General features: G+C 42.6%; 1 protein-coding gene across 1 annotated transcript in view; it reads left to right on the top strand.

The window, feature by feature from the left end:
• Positions 1-17,500, top strand: part of LOC147023629 (unconventional myosin-XVI-like) — a 113,128-nt gene that overhangs the window by 34,563 nt on the left and 61,065 nt on the right. The window lies entirely within an intron of this gene.

Here is a 17,500-nt window from a genome sequence, read left to right as displayed (position 1 = left end):
GAAAATAAGCTGGAAAATGTTCAACACCTGTGTCTTTTATGGAAGTAAGTAATAGTAATGATCTAAGATAATAATCCTGCCCTGGATAAGGACAGTATAAATATGAAATGAGGTGAAAAGGTTTTGACTTTTGAGGACAAATTATTTTTGTTAACTTTGAGAAAGTAAGTTATGAGAGCGAAAAGTGAGAGGTCTCTCTACAAGGCAAATTTCAGAATAGGCCGGATCTAGATTTTTTTTTTTGTATTTCACTAATAGGCCGGATATAGATTTGGACCTTAACCAAAATCTAATCAGCTTGTTCTTGTTACCTACCCAACCTGTTCACCAAGTTTCTGCCAAATCTGTCAATATCTTTTTCAAATATTGTGCTCTATCGTCGGACCCCAAAATTCGTGGTCCCCACATATTCATGGGTCATAAAGTGTGATCTGCTTCTACATTCGTGTTTTCGTGTTGTTGTTTTTTGTTTGTTTGTTTGTTTGTTTGTTTTTACACTTTAGGGCTGGTCTCTTATATCTACTGCTGCTTATCGTATATTAATTCAGCTTGGGAATTCTTCCACAAAAACTTACTCTCTTATGCACAGATTCATCCCATTTCATCTTCAATTATCTTACCCATCCTCCTGCTCTTGGTTCTCTGAATCCTGTGGTGAGGCTGCTGCTTTGAAACAATTTGCATTTTACTCCTTGAAGGCAAATCTGACCAAAGGCAACCTCAGATCATTCCACAAAGCCTGCAACAAGTGTGTCTACCCTCAGAAGTGCCAGAAAACAACATCTGTCCAATCTCAAAAATGAATTTTCAAACTTGTGTCCCTCCTCTAAAACCTGGTGGCACCTTGTCAAGTCAGTCTCTGGTGAATGCTCCCCTTCCATCTCTTCCCTCACTTCAAATGGTACCACAGCTGAGTCCACTCACGAGAAGGCGAAATGCCTCAATTCTGCATTTGCTTCAAAATCTTTTGTCCCAAACCACTGCCTCTCTTTACCCATCCTTCCCATTCGTACCCAATTGCACCTGAAAAGGAGGAAAATTTCTGACAACACTCGACTCTAACTGGACCGGACAACATCTGCTCACGTGTCCTCAAAACCTGCTCTGCTCCTCTTGCGCTTCATCTTTTTGCCCTTTTCACCCTGTTTGCCCTGGGTCATCTTCAATCTGCTTAGAAATCAGCCATCATCGCAGCATTCCATAGAAAAGGTGCAAAAACAGATCCCCTGAACTACAGACAGATCCGTTTACTTCCAATAATCAGCAAGGTCATGAAATCCATCATCGCAGTTTTTTTTTTTTTGTATACCTTGTTGAGGCTCGTATGAGAGCTAACACGCAATGCACATCAAGGGGAGGGGGGGCACGAGACAAGAGGGTCGGGAGTGGGAAGGACAAAACTGGGGAATAGTGACATTAGGAGATCTGTGGAAGGGAGAGGGATGGGGTGGGGAACATGCGGTATACAAGGTGGACATTACAGGGACTTTCAGGAAGGAAAGCAGGGAATTTGAAGGAGGTGGATTAAAGGGGTAGTAAAGATTGAGAATTTGGATGGGGGATGATAGGTGGTGTTGAACAGCTGTTTCGAAGGCCTGGGGGGAAGAATGGGATTGAAGAGAGTGTGGGAGTTTATTCCAAAGGTGGGGAAAAAAGAGGAATGAACGAGTGAAGGTGAGCAGTGATTCGTGATTTTGGGAGTTTTACCAGAAGGGGGGGTGTTGGCGAACCTTAAGCGCCCTGTGGAAATATTGTGGGGAAAAATCGCAGACAGAGCAGGGGGGGGGCGATACTGGAAAGGAGATGGTATAAGACACAAGGACCACCGACCTGCCTGCGGTGTGAGAGTGAGGCCCAGAGACTCAGCCTCATCACAGGAGATACCAATGAACTGCAATGCCTTGGTTTCCACAGCGTGAAGCCGAGAAAGGGGAGAGCAGTACTCCATCATGCTGTGGACAAAAGCTTTGTAAGTGGTCAGGAGCTCAGGAGGGCCGAGGAAGGACTTTGCACGACGGAGGATTCCCAGTTGGCGACTGGCTTTGGAGGCGAGGTTTGAAATGTGGCTTTCCCAGGAAACATCATGGCTGATAGACCCAGAAGCTTGAAAGAAAGGACTTCTTCCAGAGGATTGTTGAGAAAGTAGATGGGGGGGGAGGGGTTTCCAAGTGGTCCTTTCGGAGAGACAGAGTGAGAGTGTGAGATTTTGTCTGGATTGAAAGACATGTTCCATGTGTTGGACCAGTTTGTGATTTTTTTCCAGATCTACAGAGAGTGAAGAAGCTGCTGCTTGCTGGTCTGAGGGATGACCGATGGTACGGCAGAGGGTGGAGTCATCAGCAAAGAGATAAAGAGGATTTTCCAGAGAGTCGGAGAGATCATTGATGAAAACCAGAAAAAGAACAGGGCCCAGAACGCTACCTTGAGGAACTCCAGCCTGGACAGGAAGAGGGGATGAAAGAACTCCATTTGGGGCCACACATTGGCTGTGACAGGAGAGGAAGTCTGCAAGCCATGAGTTGAGATTGCCTTGGATACCATAGGAAGAGAGTTTGGTGAGCAGGGCAGGGTGCTAGACCGTGTCGAAAGCATGCGATATGTCTCGGGAGATGGCTCTGATCTCATGTCTGGCATTGATGACCTCCATACATTGTTGGAAAAGCAGGAGCAGCATGTCAAGGATAGAGTGACCTGGTGTGAAACCAAATTGATGATCGGAAATCAAGCCATTGGAGAAGAGGAAGGATTTAATGTCTGAAGCGATGATGGATTCCATAACCTCGCTGATTGTGAGAAGACTGATTGGTCTGGAGTTGCAGGGATCTGTTTTTGCACCCTTTTTATGCAGGGCAGTAATGTTTGCTGATTTCCAAGTCGATGACAGATGACCTTGAGCAAATTAGTGGGTGAATAGAACAGAGAGAGGTTGAGCAAGAGCAGATGAGCAGACTTTGAGGACACGTGGGCTGATGCCATCTGGACTGGTTGCAGAATCTGAGTCAAGGTTTGAAAGCAAGCTCTCCACCTTGTCAGGAGAAAAGGACATGGAGTTGAGGGACAGTTGGGTGTGACTGGGTAAGGTGGGTACAGAAAGCGATGGGTTTCGGACACAAGATTTCGATGCAAACACCGAGTTTAGGCATTCAACCTTTTCACGTGCGGTATCAGCAGTGCGGCCATTTGAGGTAAGGGAGGGGATCGAGGGGGAACATACACCAGAAACAGATTTGATTAGACGCCACCAGGATTTGGAGGAGGGAGAGAGGTTTGAGAGTTCAGACTTGAGCTTAGAAATATGTTGTTTTCTGGCTCTCCTGAGGGTAGATACACACTTGTTCCGAGCTTTATGGAAGGAACTGAGATTACCCTCAGTTGGGTTTGCTTTTCATGAGGCAAAGGCAAGTTGTTTCAGGACAACTGCCTCACCACAAGTTTCAGCGAACCAAGGGCGGGAGGAAGGGTAGGACAACTGAAGACGAGAGGGGATAAATCTGTGCATGAGGGAGAGCAAGTTTCTTTGAAAGAATTCCCAGGATGAGTTGATGTTGGAAAAAGTAGCGATGGGAGACAAGTCTAGAAGTTTTATGGCTGCTTGGAGACCCTGCCAGTCAGCCTGAGTGAAATGCCAGACTCGATGGCACTGAGGTGGTTCTCTGATAATAGCCAGAGAGATGTCCACTTTGACAAGCACGTGGTCAGAAGCACTGATTGGAGTGAGGAAAAACAGCAGATATTTTCAGGGAAATTTGTCAAAATCAGATCCAGAAGAGATAGAGTACCATTGGTTAAGATCCGGGTCGGGAAATTGACCGATTGAGTCAGTCCCAATGAGTCGCAGAAATATTTCGCTGAAGTGCCATGACAGGTGAAAGAGGCACCCGCACCTAGCCAACTGGCATGATGACAGTGGAAGTCACCACATATGAAAAAGAGAGAGTTCGGATGAGAAGATAGAAGTTGGTCCATTTTTTCGGATAGTGAGGTGTAAGTGGAGTCATCACTGTTTGGTGGATGGTACAGTTCACATATAAACATGAGGTGGGAGTGGAGGGGAAGCCGTAGCGTAGCAGCTTTGTGGATGTGAGGGGGGGGCAACTTTGAGAAGGGTGAGGGGTGAATGAGAGAAGAGGGGGGAGTTTTTAAGAGAGGTGAGAGGGAAGCTTGGAGGGAGAAGAGTGTGATGGTTGCTTTGAGAGGGAGGGTGAGTTGGCACTGAAGTTGGAAAAAAACAAATGGTTGATGGAAAGTGAATTCAGAGCAACCTGAAGTTTTTAACATTTTTAGATCAGAGATGCGATTAAGGACATTTCTTGATGGATGCAATAAAGACTAATTGAGAGAATGAAGAGAAGAAACACCGTAACAGTTGGACTTTTAAGGCAAGGTATGAAGGAAAGGTTGAATTGAGAGCAGTCTGTTGAAATAGGACAAGAGTAGTGCATTATGGTACAGTAATGAGAACCACACGTGTGAAAGAGGAAGATGAAGTATTACAAGAGATCATATTTATTGTTATTATTATTAATATTATTATTATTTTTTGAGGGAGTTTTCATCAGATTTGGTCATGGAAAGGTTGTAGAAAAATTGTGAGGTGAATGGTGAATTTGGATCTGTAAACGCAGAGGGTGGAAACGGATCACGTGGTTACGGGGGAAGCATGTGGCTAAGGGAGGTGTGTCGTCAAAAGGGAATTTATTTATTCATTTATTTTAAATAAGGATTGCGTAACATTCGGAAAAGGGAAGGTTGAAGTAAAATTGTGGAGGTGTATGGTGAATTTGGAACAGTAAACGCAGAGTGAAGCTGCTGGGTCGTTGAAAAGTACCAGGAAGAGTGAAGAGAGACACGTGGTTACAGGAGGTGTATACAAGGAAGATCGATACAAGGAAGATTATTATTTTTTGATGGATTTTTGAAGATTAGTTAAGATTCGGGAATGGAAGGTTGAAGGAATAAATTGTGAAGGTAATGGTGATAGAGGGTCAGCTCAGGTAGAAGAAAGATGGCGTGCCGGCAGGAGGAGGAGGAAGAAGAAGAAGGAGAAGCATTGGGACTCGTGGGTATGCAGGGAGAAAGTTTTTTTTTTTTATCTTTTGAATTTAAGCCACGAAACAGTGTTTAGTTGGGAGGGATGGGGGGGGCATTGGGAAAGTGGGGAAAATAGGAATTGAAGGTAATAGGGAGAGAATAAAAATGATCGTACATCAAGAGGGGAAGGATGGGTAGGCCTCAAGGAACCCTTTAAGACAAGGTTGACGAAAACTCACAAAATAGCATGATTTTTGAAACAAAACTGAGCTCGGAACACACAGAAACATGTACATGTTGGTGAAAAAATAAACAGTTAAAACGTCACGTATAACAACCGGAAACTTAACTTTGAAAAAGTTGGCAGAGACCCCTGAGAGAACCTGCCGTTGCTGCAAACCCAGAACCGGAAGTCCAGTTGACATAACATCATTCCTTTTCTCCAACAGCCTCATCTCAGACCATCAATGCAGATTCAGACCTATTCACTCCACCTTGGACATGCTGCTTCTACTCTCCCAACAATGGTAGAGGCCCTCAATATCAAATGTGAGATCAGGTTCATCTCTCTAGACATATCTTGAGTTATCTCGAGATTATTAATCCAACGCCAACTCCAATATTGGATTACTGCCTTCCTCCCCTCTCGTGGACAACGCGTGGCTGTCAAGGGATCCCTTTCTTCTCCTCTCCCTGTCAAGGCTGGAGTACCCCAAGGCAGTGTTCTAGGCCCCATATTATTCCTAATCTTCATTAATGATCTCACTGACTCTGGAAAATCCTCTTCATCTCTGCTGATGACTCCACTCTCTGTCGTGACATCTCTCATCCTTCTGACAGACAGGCAGCAGCCTCTTCACTCCCCTTAAGACCTTGACAAAAATCATAAACTGCTCAAACACAATTTTTATTATTTATCCATATTGTCCACCCTTTGTGTTCTGCCTTACCCCTCATCGTTACCTGAATCCCATCGTTACCTGAATCCCTTGGTTGGCAATCTCTGTCTGCTTTCTCCCTTCGCCCTGCTGTTGGTTTTTCCACTTTCTCCTGCTGGAACTTTGTTATGCTGCGTCCTGATCCAAGCTTTGACCGATGTATTGAAAAGGCTTTTTTTTTTTTTACTGCTTGAGAGGGCATGATATCTCAATGGTAATGCATTCCCATAAGCTGTCTGACCCTGTGTTTGATTAGCAAGAAAATCAGTTCTGATGCTGTGCCATGTATATATAGTTGTGAAACGTGTTCTCCGTCCGAAGCCGAACGCCGTGACGTCACCGTCACGATGCAGAGCCATGTCTGCCGCTCCCAGAAGAGAGCATCTCACATAGTCCGAATCTGGATCGGAATCTCATAATTTTTTAAGACATTCTTTACTATCGAGAGATCGGGCGAAACTAATATATAGCTCGATGTGTCAAAAAGTTGTGGACGGATTCAGATGAAACTTTGTGGACAGGTTTATTGTCTAACAAGGACGAATCAGTTCGATTTTGGTGAAGATCTGAAATGAGATCTGGATACGAGAATTATTTAATTTTTCAAGTAATTCTTCACCATTGAGAGATCGGGCCAAAAACGATATATAGCATGATATTTCAAAAATATATTGGGCCCGATATGTTCTTCTGGGTCAGGAATTGCGTGGCGGAGGTATGCGCTCTGCCGAGTGTCCTTCTCGTTTTGACATGTATCACAAAAACCCGACTAAGATTTGTCTGATCAGACCGAAATTGTCCTTGCTAGATAGCCTTGAACAAGCCGCATTTAAGCTTAATTTACATCACACGCCATTGGGTTGAATGTCAAGGTCAAATATCCGTCTGAAAACAACCGTTTTTTTTTGTCATCACTCTTTTTGGCCAATGTGGAATCTCAAAGATCGCGTGGCCTTCCAGGATGTTCTTACATCATAATAGTTCACCTGCACCGAAGTTGTGCACCTGATATTTGATTAGTGTCCTTGACATACCTTTTTCGGATTGTGACCGAAGTAACAAAAACTGCCTTGTTGATCATAAATTAGTTAATTTTCCTCGGATTTTCATGGATGGAGTGCAGATGGTGACACATTTATTTAATTTACACTCTATTCCTAAATGTTGAAGATCAAGGTCATGTGGCGGTCTGAAAAGAAAATTGCCATCATTGGTTGATGGATGCCAGTGGAGGCTTACCCTTAGCGATTGCTTTGTGATCACAAATATCTAGTTTATCACTGTTGCAGCATCAAATTGTAACAATTAAATTAGCCTAAATCATAAGAGACGTTAAGTGTTTGCATCTGATGAGCACAGCATTTAAAGATTTTATAAGATTGCTTATTCATGGATGAATATTCAATTGTACTTGGAATAGAGCTTGATTTGGAAATCCAGAGCTAAGTCGCAGTTTTTGGCTTTTTGAAGGAACTCATGCTTGAGGTCTCAGTTAAGAATAGAGACTTTGTCATTTCGAGTCACTGGAATTTGTTGACCCACATTGTAACAGTAAGTCATTAATAAAACTGAACTTTGACATCACATTTCCATGATTGGGGGGGGGGGTCAACAATGTGATGTTTTGAACCCACTTTGAAGTTGTATTTGAGGATTGCAGCCAGGCACTAAAAACTTGACAAAATATTTCTTTTTTTTGATGCAAAGTTATCATGAGTCACCATGATATGAACATTTCTTCCACTGTGCACTTTTGTATAAAATGCTTTCAAGCATCCAGATAATCAATTCTTACGGTGTGTATGAATGTTTCACCAGGAAATATCCCACAAAGTTAACTCGATTTACTCCTACTTGTGGAGAGTGTCATCTTGTGACATTTTCATCAGGACACTTGATGAAATCATTTATTCATTCCCGTTTGACTCATTGCTCGAGTCAACTCAACTCAAGACTCACTGAAATGACTCAACTTATGATGTAATATGAAAAAGTGACAAAGGCAATGTGGATGTTAGAATAGCAGGATAAGTTTGCTTTAATCAAATTCTCAGGTATAAAAACAGATTTCATTTTGACATACACTTTCTTGATGTTTTGAAATAGTAAGTAATCAAAGCTCAGGATGTAAACTGACTTCCCTTGATTTGGGAAAAATGTGACTAATTCATGATGAATACGAAGACGTCTCGCACTACTCTGCATCTATTACTACGGATACTACGACATAAGCACAATGATTGACATCACTGCAGACATGAGCTGTTTGCACACAGAACACAGACTATGCTGGGCATCTGACATTGTCACGCTTATGCATTGTAGGTGAGACAAAGTGTCCTTCCAGTAGGTCTGATGGCAGCCCATAGACCATCGTGTCTGTTGTTGGCCAAGTGAATGATGCATCAGTTACATCTAAATCTGGTCTGGATGGTGTCTCAGGTACCCAAATTATTCAGCTCGGTTTGCTTTGTCACAGACAAGCACATCACCCTCACCCCCGCCCCCCCTGATTCCTGCCCCCCCCACCCTCTGCTGACAGTGACACCTGTGAGGAAACTCACACGTGCAATTCTGACAACTCAACAAAAAGGCCGCAGCCCCCCTCCCAACTCTGTCCCTTCTTTGCTCCTCCCAAACCCTTAGGCATTGATACCATCCCCAACCCAAATTTCTCCAACCCCTCACCCTTCTCCTGCTCATAAAAGCAAATGAGCCTTCCCATGTCGAAACGGCGGAATATGTAACGCTTTCTGCTCCCCTATCATGCTATCATCGACTTCATAGAAACCCGTCACAATTTTAAGAGAAAATAGTCGGAAATATGAGAAAACTTGCATAACTCCTGCAGTTTAAGCTCTGCTTGAGAGAAAAGGTAATTCTAAATGGTTCTAAAGGGTAACTTCAAAAGGGTTCCTAAATTGACAGTCGTAGTTTAGAAATTGTGGGTGGAGTCCGACGAACTGTCGAACCAATGGGTGGAACTCGCATGTGCGCTCACACGGACAGACAGGCGATGGACCCACGGCTCCTTTATAGTATAGACATGAGGTTTGGCAATAGTAAAGTCAGAAAAATATCCCATTTGATTGCAATGCCATGAAATTGTTGTCATGGACACATTTTCTCTTTGCCCTGTGGGACGTTTTCTATTCCACCTGGGACGTTTTCTTCATCACGTGGGACTTTTCTCTATTTCACGTGGGACTTTTCTCCATTCCGCGTGGGACTTTTCTCCATTCCGCGTAGGACTTTTCTCCATTCCGCGTGGGACTTTTCTCCATTCCGCGTGGGACTTTTCTCCATTCCGCGTGGGACTTTTCTCCATTCCGCGTGGGACTTTTCTCCATTCCGCGTGGGACTTTTCTCCATTCCGCGTGGGACTTTTCTCCATTCCGCGTGGGACTTTTCTCCATTCCGCGTGGGACTTTTCTCCATTCCGCGTGGGACTTTCTCTCTCTCCATTCCGCGTGGGACTTTTCTCCATTCCGCGTGGGACTTTTCTCCATTCCGCGTGGGACTTTTCTCCATTCCGCGTGGGACTTTTCTCCATTCCGCGTGGGACTTTTCTCCATTCCGCGTGGGACTTTTCTCCATTCCGCGTGGGACTTTTCTCCATTCCGCGTGGGACTTTTCTCCATTCCGCGTGGGACTTTTCTCCATTCCGCGTGGGACTTTTCTCCATTCCGCGTGGGACTTTTCTCCATTCCGCGTGGGACTTTTCTCCATTCCGCGTGGGACTTTTCTCCATTCCGCGTGGGACTTTTCTCCATTCCGCGTGGGACTTTTCTCCATTCCAGCGTGGGACTTTTCTCCATTCCGCGTGGGACTTTTCTCCATTCCGCGTGGGACTTTTCTCCATTCCGCGTGGGACTTTTCTCCATTCCGCGTGGGACTTTTCTCCATTCCGCGTGGGGCTTTTCTCCATTCCGCGTGGGGCTTTTCTCCATTCCGCGTGGGACGTTTCTCCATTCCGCGTGGGACGTTTCTCCATTCCGCGTGGGACGTTTCTCCATTCCGCGTGGGACGTTTCTCCATTCCGCGTGGGACGTTTCTCCATTCCGCGTGGGACGTTTCTCCATTCCGCGTGGGACGTTTCTCCATTCCGCGTGGGACGTTTCTCCATTCCGCGTGGGACTTTACTCCATTCCGCGTGGGTTTTTTTCTCTATTCCGGGACAGGGGAGGGGGGGGGTGCTTTTGATTATGGCTGGTGATCCTCAAGTGTTATTGCAAAATGCACTCTGAAAGAAGGTTTTTTGGGGGGGGGGTCTAAGGGTTCTCTTGGGGTCTATAGGATCTACAGGGTCTTAGGGTCCTAAGGGGTATTCAGGTATTTAAAAGGTCTTAAGAGTCTTAGGGGTCTTATTGTATTATATCTATTCTAGGGTCTTCGGGGTATTAAGGTTTTTTGAGGGTTGTACGGGTTTTAAAGGGTTTATGGTTATAAAGGATCTTAGGTTTTCGTCGGTCTAAGGGGTGTTGGGGGTCATAAGGGTCTTTGGGGCTTTTAAAGGGTATTAGGAGTCTTGATTGTCTTAAATGGTGTAAGGATTATAATGGGTCTCAAGGGTGCTATGGGTCTTAAAGGGTTTTAGAGGTGTTCAAGTGCTTGAGGTGGTCTAAAAGGTTTTCAGGTTATAAAGGGTCTTAAACAGTTTTAGGGGTCTAAAGCATCTTGAAGAGTCTTAAAGAGTCTTAATGGCCATAGTGGTCATGAAGGGTCTTAGGTTTATAAAGGGTCTTCAGGCTCTTCAAGGGCCATAGGGGCCTAAAGTATCTTCGGGTTATAAAGGGTCTAAAGGATTTCAGTGGTCTTAAAGGGTCTTATGGGTCTAAAGAGTATTTAGGGGTCTCGAGGGTATTAGGGGCCTTCAGGTTCTAAACTGTCTGAGGGTATTCAGGTATCTTTGGGGTGTCAAGGGGTCTAGAACTCACACACACACAGCTCCTTTTATAGTATAGATTCACTGGCACTAAATTTTATAAACGTTGCATTTAAGAAAGGGATGTGGGGGTTGTTGGGGTTCAGGGTTGCTGGTTCACTTATAGGGTGCCAGTGATATTTTTAATAGCTTCTATATCGAGATATAAACAAATAGTCATTTCTCGGCATGCGTACCCATCGCTTACCTGACAAGTTTAATTAAAAGACAGCATGTTGGACTTCACAACATATGCATGTCTATTTGTGACCGTCAATGTGGATATAAAATTAAGTGAAACATGAGGAACTTGAGGGGGAACACTTGGTAGAGTGCAAAACCTCCGCTGCCAATACTGCTGGGTCACTTAAGTGAACCTGATATCCTATTCATTGTAGGTCAAAACGGATCAGACTCTACTGAACCACGATTGAATAAACTAAACTAGATCGACGCGCATGTAGAAACGCCAAAAAAAAAAATCGATTTTTTTTTGAAAAAAAATGTGCAAATTTTTTTTTTTTTTCTCGAACAATTTTTTTTTTTTGATTGGAAATCACTTAAAACATGTGGAAATGCAAAAACAAAAATTCAAATATTTTTTCAAAATGGCCGCCATAGCGGCCATATTGGACTTTGGACCAAGTCCAAAATCTAATGGCATGATCCTTGGACCATACCTAATCCCCCATCAAGTTTCGTCGAAATCCGTCCAGGAGTTTTTCCGTAATACTGTTCACAAACAAACAAACAAAGGGTGAAAACAGTAACCTCCGTCCATCTTCGATGGCGGAGGTTAACAAGGATCTTTTATAACATGCAGTTGTTGTTGATGCTCTCGTGATGGCTGTGGTTATTTTTGTTGTTTGTGTGCTCCTGTGTACTTTTATATACAGCATGTACCTCCACCACTGAAGGTGGGTGGAAGTTATGTTTTCACCCCTGTTTGTTGTTCTGTCTTTTTTTTTTTTTCTATGAACAGGATATCTCAAAACGTTGTGGACGGATTCGGACAAAACCTGCTAGGTAGGCTGGGTATGTGATGAGGAAGAATTGGTTAGATTTTGGTGAAGATCTAGATCCGGATACGATAAGTTTTTTTTTTTTTTTTTTTTTTTTTTTTTTTTTTTTTTTAATTTTATTTTTGTTTGTTTAAGTGATTCATCACCATTAAGAGATTGGGCCAAAAACGATATATAACATATCTCAAAAAGTTGTGAATGGATTTGGACGAAACAAAGTGGATGTGTTGGTTAGATGACGAGAATATGCCAATTCGATTTTGGTTTGAACAGGTCCGGATCCAGAACCGGCCTATCGGTGGGGTACAAAACGTAAGCTGTTCACCTGGTGGAGGTATGTGCTCTACCAAGTGCCTCGAGTTTTCTATTGCTTTGAGAAGTATTACTATATATATATGTGTATATGTGTATATGTGTATATGTGTATATGTATATATGTATATATGTATATATGTATATGTGTATGTGTATGTGTATATATATATATATATATATATATATATATATATATATATATATGTATATATATATATATATATATATATATATATATATATATATATATATATATATATATATATATATATATATATATATATATATACATGTATGTATGTATGTATGTATGTATATGTATGTATGTATATGTATGTATATGTATATATATATATATATATATATATATATATATATATATATATATATATATATATATGTATGTTTGTATGTTCCTTCCATGCCCTTATAAAGGGTTCCTTCTGTTCTACAATAACTGCTGCCACTAGAACCATGACATTAATGCTCGAGGTCCTGCTTCTTCTTCTTCAATACTGAAAGACAGATACAAATAGTTTTTGCAAATAAGTCGACTATTAGCTTTCCAACCAAGAAAATGGACTCTGAGCTTTCCAACAACTAGGCCTAGAATTTTTAGCTCACTTGGATTTTAGTACGGTGAGCTTATGTGATCGAGCAATGTCCGCAGCTAAGTCAGTAGGTCTGTAAACACTTCAGTCATTATCGCTTGAATCAAACACACAATTTTAATGAAACCTGGCCACAGGCTTCATATCTGATGCTCAACAAAGGTGTATTGACCGCATCAAAATCTGCGCTCATTATCGAGTTGAAATGAGGCCGAAAACTCCAAAAAATCCTTCCCGAACCTATGGGGGGGGGGGGGCGGTATTGCATCAACAGTACAGCCATGCCCTCAGCCAAAGAAATGACCTGGAAACATGGATTGCTGTAATCCATATTGAGAGGGCTTCCATTCAACCAATCACTTAACCAGATTCTGTGCATGAACAAAATTTCAATATCATATGTACATGTGGGAAAATTACATGCCCGGAGCAGGAATTGAATACAGGTCCTCTGGTGAACTGTACCAGTGCTCTGCCATCTGGGTGAGCCACAGGCTGGGCATGCCATTCTCCCACACATAGATGCCACTCTCTTTCCCCCACTGCTTCTGGGTTTTCTCAATATTTATCTTGCCAAAACTTAGTTTTTGCAAGATATGTTAGTCAGCTTGTATGTTTTTTATCTTGCCAAAATGAAGTTTAGCAAGATATGTTAGTCAGCTTGTATGTTTTTTATCTTGCCAAAATGAAGTTTAGCAAGATATGTTAGTCAGCTTGTATGTTTTTTTTTTTTTTGTTTGTCTGTAATCACGTATAAAAAATTCTGCAGAGCACAGTTTTCATCGGAAATTTTTGTAACTTCGCATATCAGAGGCCTATAGAGGTCCTTTTCAGTGCACAAAATTTTGAAGGTCAAGGTCACTTTGTCGCAAATCAGGGGAGTCGACGAAACCCTTATTTTTTGAGTAATTTTGATCGGATCGTCTTCAAACTTCATGGGAATATAGTTCATGGTCTGGCATTCAGATGATTAATTTTTGGTGGCGATTGGCCTTGACCTTCATGGTTAGCGCCTAAGGTCAAACATGTTTGACCCCAAGGTCAAATTTTCAAGTTTTAGGAACCATATCGTGTAGTACCTCAAATTGAACACCTCGATGAGTGCTTTCTAGATATGTCAAGCTTGAAACATTATGACGTCATTTGGTGACTTTATGAGGCAAAAGCATATTTTTCATGGTTACTCTGTAGAACGATTCTCATCGGAATCTCTCGTAGGCAGATATTCCTCAAGGAGTCGCTCCTGGTGGATAGCAGCTCTGTTCACCTCGGTGTGACCTTAAAGAAGTCACACGTGGTCACCTTTTGGCAAGATATGGGTCACCCTGCGGGTGACATTGGTTTATTTATGTTTTTATGATTTTTAAAATTTCAATATTTTATGATGTCATTGACTGTTGCTCCTGATCCAGGTGAGCTTCTGGACCTTTGGTCCTATTTTTATTACTTCATTACTCTATGACAGCAGGAACCCTTTGGAATGAAGTGTGACACGCGAGTGGACGGACATTTCTCCTTGTAGTAATCGTTGGTGTTGCATCTTTGTGTGGGCATTGTGCAAAAGGTCTGTTACTTGGCAGCAAAGGCATAGGTGGTGGAGTGCACGGGAAGGGGGAGGGCAACAAAACACTCCTACTTGTGTCATCCAATGTTGTCTTGGCCACACAGAATTTTCCAATTTTTTTTTTTTTTAATTATTCAATGCATCTGTATCGAAGTGGTCAGAATTTTGTTTTTCATTCATATGGAAGTGTTTTTTTTTCATTTCATAAATTTTTTTTTCACCCCCTTCATGTGAATGCAAATCAGACTGAGTTTTGAAGGTGATGGAATAACCAAAGTCAAAGAACCCCCAGAGACCAGTTTGCATTGATGCAAATGGAACAGCCAACTGAACACCACCTTGAAAAATGTGACATGCAATGATGGAGTGTCCTGCATGGGCAGCACGATAATGACAGCTTGTAGTGATATTTTGATTAACCTACTTCTTTCTCCCCCCGAGCTCATTACCAGTAAGTTTTTCTTTTCTGTTTCAGATTTCTTGGGAATGCATCGTTGAATTATCAGCACCTTATTACAAATCAGACAAGAAAATGAGCAATCAGAGATTGCAGACCCATGCCAGCCAGGACTTGTTTTGTGCGATGTTTGTGTAGTTTTATGTCATGTATTTTGTGTGGTGTCATGTAATTGAGAATAGATATAACGAGAACTGCCATTTTATAACTGCCGGTAGTGATGACCGGGTACCAAGACATCCCACTTTGATGCAAACCCGCTTTCGTCGGACACCTGACTCTGACCTATGACGTTTTTATTACCCTCGCTGAAGGATTCGGAGAGAATAAAATTGCATTTGGATCCGTTTGTTTGTTTGTCTGCACAGAACTTTCGTGTTTTTCTCTGCAACCGCTTGTCGGATTGAGATGAAATTTTCACCATTGGAGCGGCTAATCATGTACAATGTTTTAATGATAATTATGACGTCATAGGTCACTTGGTGTGGCAGCCATGTTGGAAAAACGGAAAAAAAACTGGACCTCTATCTCTGAAACCACACCAAGGAAAAAAAAAAATGAAACTTGGTGCACAGCAAGTACTCCTCACGTGGAACGAGGGTGATTTTTTTTTTCATGACGTCATCGGTGCCCTCGTTATGAAGTCATAATTGCATATGTAGAATGCCACATCCGATCAGTATGAAAATTTTTGAGGATCATCTAGAGATAAAATGGTCCACAGAAAAAATATTGCATGGCATCATCGGTCACGTGATTTGGCAAGCATATTGTTTGAAAAAAAAAACACCTTCAAAAATTTTCTTCTCTGAAGTGGCTGAACAGATCGAGGCAAAACTTTACACCTCTGACTGCCTATCCGTGAGGAACAAAAGGTTCACACATATGATGTCATTGGTCACATGTTTTGGCAGCCATATTGGATTTACCCTAAAACTTATAAATATCTTCTTCTTCTTCTTCTCCTTATAAATATCTAAAACTTATAAATATAAATACCTTATTATTATAAATAATATATTATTATGGAAATAACTTCTCGGGGCTAACAATGTCACCAATAATTCTGGGCTATTAGCTTATCTAATCTATATTAGATTAGTTATGTCCCTTAATTCATGTTTTAGCATAAATGTGTGGCAAAATATACTGCAATTGGAATATGTATCGATAAACGTTTATATAGCATGTCGTCTCCCCTCACAATGTTTGTCTAAAACTGCTTTTAAACTAAACCCCTTTTTACTGCTTTCTTCTCTTGGAGAACTTCACTGGCTGACATCACACCGAACGGTAGACGGTTATAACGACGACGCCCCAGAAGAGAATTAAAAGTGCACTTGAGGGTGCTCTCTTGATCTAATTGAACCTGCCAGAAAGAATCCTTTTGGTCAAAAATATTGAAGACCTTCTTTCCGGCGAGCTGACCCATGACTTCATCTGTTTTTGGGATGGGGTGGTGCTCACGCTTAATAGCCTTGTTGAGATTCCTGGGGTCGAGACGCAAACGCAATGACTTATCTTTCTTCTCGATGACGACAAGATTAGGCACCCAGTCCGTTGGTCCATCCACCTTGGAAATTATACCCTGTGCCTCCATGTCAAGCAGTTTGGCCTTCAAGTGCTCATGTAGGCTGAGAGAGACACGATGAGGTGGCTCGATGACTGGCTGAATGGACGGATCCAATTCAATGTGGGATGGTGTGTCGAACTTCCCCAGACCAGTGAACAAATCTGCATAATCAGCCTTGCCTTTGTCCAGTGTAAAGTCTGGCTGTGATGAAGCCACTGATGTCACAGCCTCGACAGATAGCAAGCGACTGTTGGGGCCCTTTTGGATAAGAACCAGGCATGTCGACTCGTGAAGACTGAGAATAGAAGGTGCTTTGGTGTCGACCACATAGAAGTCGAAGCGCCCCGTTGACGACCCAGCAATGCTTTGCCACTCCATAATGAGGGATGGTGCCCCCACTGTAGCTTTTCAATAGGATTGTTGAGTTAATAGTCTTGACTGGCTTTTCCATGTCATTGAATATTCTGCGAGGGAGTATTGATACCTGTGCTCCAGTCAACCTTTATCTTTACCCTATGGCCATTGATGTTGATGTTTGCAAACCAAGAGATGTCTGGCTTCGTGACCTGCATGTTTCCTAACAGCAGTGTAGACACGCCATCGATGCACAAGTCACTAAGAGATGGCAGTTCAGTTGATGCCATGCTCGTCGCCAATGCATGAACACGCTTGGATTGTCGGCAGACCTCTGCAAAATGGTTCTGCTTATTACAGTTCCTGCAGCATTTCCGAAAGGCAGAGCATTGGTGAGGTTGATGAATACGCCCGCAGTCCTTTTTGCACTTGGTCGACCCAGGCTTGGGTGCAAAGCGACCCTTGCCAGCAGACTTTACACTGTGGTGTCCTTGGCAGCGAACCAAGTCAATGTCATGGGAGAGCCTGGTGGAAGTGGCCGATGTGGGAGTCGATGGCATGGCCCTTGCATGCGATCTACTCAACTCAGCAGTCAAACAGAGTTATCATTTTTTTCTAAAGTCTGTTTCGGTTTACGTAAGAGACTCTGTTTTAAGGCAAGGTTGTGCATGGAAAAAATGATTTATCCCTGATCATGTTATCAGTCTCAGC

This window comes from Eptatretus burgeri, chromosome 7, assembly GCF_056783735.1.
Source record: "Eptatretus burgeri isolate ZD-2024b chromosome 7, Ebu_testis_v1, whole genome shotgun sequence".
In the NCBI taxonomy this organism is placed as follows: Eukaryota; Metazoa; Chordata; class Myxini; order Myxiniformes; family Myxinidae; genus Eptatretus; species Eptatretus burgeri.
This window is presented reverse-complemented; position numbering and strand designations above follow the sequence as displayed.